The following is a 3,465-nucleotide window of genomic DNA, read 5'->3' as shown; positions in this document are numbered from 1 at the left end:
TACCCAACTTCAAACTATACTATAAGACTACAGTAACCAAAACAGCATGGTACAGGTACAAAAACACACACATAGATCAATGGAACAGAATAGAGAACCCAGAAATAAAGCCACACGCCTACAGCCATCTGATTTTTAACAAAGTTGACAAAAACAAGCAATGGGGAAAGGACTCCCTGTTCAATAAACGATGCTGGGATAGCTGGTCAGCCATATTCAGAAGAAAGAAACTAGACCCCTACCTTTCACCATATACAAATTAACTCAAGATAAAAGATTTACATTTAACACTTCAAACTATAAGCATCCTAGGAAACACCATTCTGGACATCAACCTTGGGAAAGAATTTATAACTGAGACCTCAAAAACAATTGCAACAAAAAGAAAGATGGACAAGTGGAACATAATTAAAGAGCTTCCACAGCAAAAGAAACTATCAACAGAGTAAACAGACAACCTACAGAATGGGAGAAAATATTTGTAAACTATGCATCTGACAAAAGTCTAATATGCAGAATCTATAACTTAAGCAACTGAACAAGCAAAAAAATCCATACAACTCTATTAAAAAGTGAGTAAAGACATTAACAGACATTTCTCAAAAGAAGACATACAAGCAGCCAAAAAACATGAAAGGATGCTCAATATCACTAATCATCAGAGAAATGCAAATCAAAACCACAATGAGATACCACTCATACCAGTCAGAATGGCTATTATTAAAAAGTCAAAAAACAATAGATATTGGCAAGACTGCAGAGAAAAGGGAATGCTTACACGCTGTTGGTGGGAATGTAAATTAGTTCAACCACTGTGGAAAGCAGTTTGGAGATTTCTCAAAGAACTTTAAACAGAACTACCATTAGATCCAGCAATCTCATTACTGGGTAGGTATCCAAAAGAAAAGAAAACATTCCACCAAAAAGACACATGCACTCATATCTTCATTGCAGCACTTCATTCACCATAGCAAAGACATTACATCTAGGTGTCCATCAATGGTGGATTAGATAAAGAAAATGTCATACAAATATACCATGGAATATTATGCTGCCATCAAAAAAGACAAAATCGTGTCCTTTGCATTGACATGGATGAAGTTGGAGGTCATTTTTCTAAGTGAATTGATGCAGGAACTGAAAACCAAATACTGCATGTTCTCACTTATAAGTGGTAGCTAAATATTGGGTGCTCATGGACATAAATATGGCAAAAATAGATACTGGAGACTATTGGGGGAGACGCCAGGAGTGAGGCAAGGGTTGAAAAACTAACTATGGGTCCTAGAAGTAGCTTCTCCGTTCGTTCTCGAATCTCTGCGTGGTTCAGCCTGCCTGCCTCCACTCCTGCCTCCACCATGTCCATCAGGGTGACCCAGAAGTCCTACAAGGTGTCCACCTCTTGGCCCCAGGCCTCCTAACGGGATCATTAGTACCCCAAACCTTAGCATCATGCAATATACCCTTATAACAACCCTGCACATGTATCCCTTGAATATAAAAGTTAAAAAAAATTATTAACTAGGCTTGTTGAGCTTCTCCCAAGTGAGCAGCAGCAGCTTCCGAGATGTCCTGGGCACCAGCATGGGTCTGTGTGGAGGCTATGAGGGGCCAGCGTATGGGAGGCATCACAGCCATCACAGTCAACCAGAACCTGCTGAGCCCCCTTAACCTGGAATTGGACCCCAACATGCAAGCCACGGACACCCAGGAGAAAGAGCAGATCAAGACCCTCAACATGTTTGCCTCCTTCGTTGACAAGGTACGGTTCCTGGAGCAGCAGAACAAGATGCCAGAGACCAAGTGGAGCTTCCTGCAGCAGCAGAAGACGGTTTGGAGCAACTTGTTCTCGGACAACGTGTTGGAGAGCTACATCAACAACCTTCTGTGGCTGCTGGAGACCCTGGGCCAGGAGAAGCTGAAACTGGAGGCGGAGCTTGGCAACATGCAGGGGCTCTGGAGGACTTCAAGAAAAAGTACGAGGATGAGATCAAAAAGCTTACAGAGATGGAGGATGAATTTGTCCTGGTCAAGAAGGCTGTGGATGAAGCTTACATGAACAAGGGAGAGCTGGAGTTTCATCTGAAAGGGCTGACTGACGAGATCAGCTTCCTCAGGCAGCTGTATGAAGAGGAGATCCCAGAGCTACAGTCCCAGATCTTGGATACATCTGTGGTGCTGTCCACGGACAACAGCGGCTCCCTGGACATGGACAGCATCATCGCGGAGGTCAAGGCGCAGTACGAGGAGATCGCCAACTGCAGCCGGGCCGAGGCTGAGATTATGTACCAGATCAAGTATGAGGAGCTGCAGACACTGGCTGGGAAGCACTGGGATGACCGGCGTCGCACAAAGACGAAGATCTTTGAGATGAACCGAAACATCAGCCGGCTCCAGGCTGAGACTGAGGGCCTGCCTCAAGGGCCAGAGCAGAGGGCTTCCCTGGAGTCCGCCATCGCAGATACTGAGCAGCGCGGGGAGCTGGCGGTTAAGGACGCCAACGCCAAGCTGTCCGAGCTGGAGGCCGCCCAGCAGTGGGCCAAGCACGACAGGGCACATGGCGCGGCAGCTGCCTGAGTACCAGGAGCTGATGAACGGCAAGCTGGTCCTGGACATCGAGATCGCCACCTACAGGAAGCTACTGGAGCGCGAGGAGAGCCGGCTGGAGTTTGGGATGCAGAATACGAGTATGCATAGGAAGACCACCCGTGGCTATGCAGGTGCGCTGAGCTCCGCTACCAGTGCGTCACAAGCCTTGACCTCAGCTAAGGCCTGGGGCTCCAGCTTTGGCTCTGGCCGGGCCTCCAGCTCTTTCAGCTGCACCAGCTCCCTCAGGGCCGTGGTTGTGAAGACGATCAAGACCCGCGATGGGAAGCTGGGGTCCGAGTCCTCTAATGTCCTGCCCAAGTGAATGGCCACAGCAGCCCTGCCCAGCCTACCCCTCCTGCCGCTGCCTCAGAGCCTGGGAGGGAGGCCGTTATGCAGGGGAGCACAGGGAACAGGAGGCCCACCTGAGGTTCAGCCCTGGCCCTCAGCCCACCCGTGGGGAAGTTTACTGCCCGGGAGAACTGCCTTGCCCATGCCTCCAGTTCCAATTCCATTTTTCCCCCCAAAATAAAACCTCAGTTAGCTCTGCCAAAAAAAAAAAAAAAAAAAACCTATAGGGTACTATGCTCAGTACCTAGGTGATGGGATCATTAGCACCCCAAACCTTAGCATCATGCAATATACCCTTATAACAAGCCTGCACATGCACCCCAGAATATAAAAGTTAAAAAAAAATTGAGCTTGTTAAACAATGCTTCAGTATTACATTGAAAGGACATGCTGTCTACCTTTTTGCCTTATTCTTACATTTTTAGTGATTTTTAAAAACCTATCACTAAAGGAGACCAAAATGAAGGAATTTCAGGCACCAGTCAATAGACGTATATGGATAGATACATACAAGTAGAAATATTAGAA

The 3,465-nt window shown here is 46.9% G+C and overlaps 1 pseudogene; it reads left to right on the top strand.

Annotated features, from left to right (window-relative positions):
* Positions 1-1,120: 1,120 nt before the first annotated feature.
* LOC116275663 lies at positions 1,121-3,137 on the top strand (annotated as a pseudogene).
* Positions 3,138-3,465: the final 328 nt, after the last annotated feature.

The sequence above is a fragment of the Papio anubis genome, chromosome 7 (genome assembly GCF_008728515.1).
Source record: "Papio anubis isolate 15944 chromosome 7, Panubis1.0, whole genome shotgun sequence".
In the NCBI taxonomy this organism is placed as follows: Eukaryota; Metazoa; Chordata; class Mammalia; order Primates; family Cercopithecidae; genus Papio; species Papio anubis.
The sequence above is the reverse complement of the archived record's forward strand: the minus strand, read 5'-3'. Positions and strand labels throughout refer to the sequence as shown.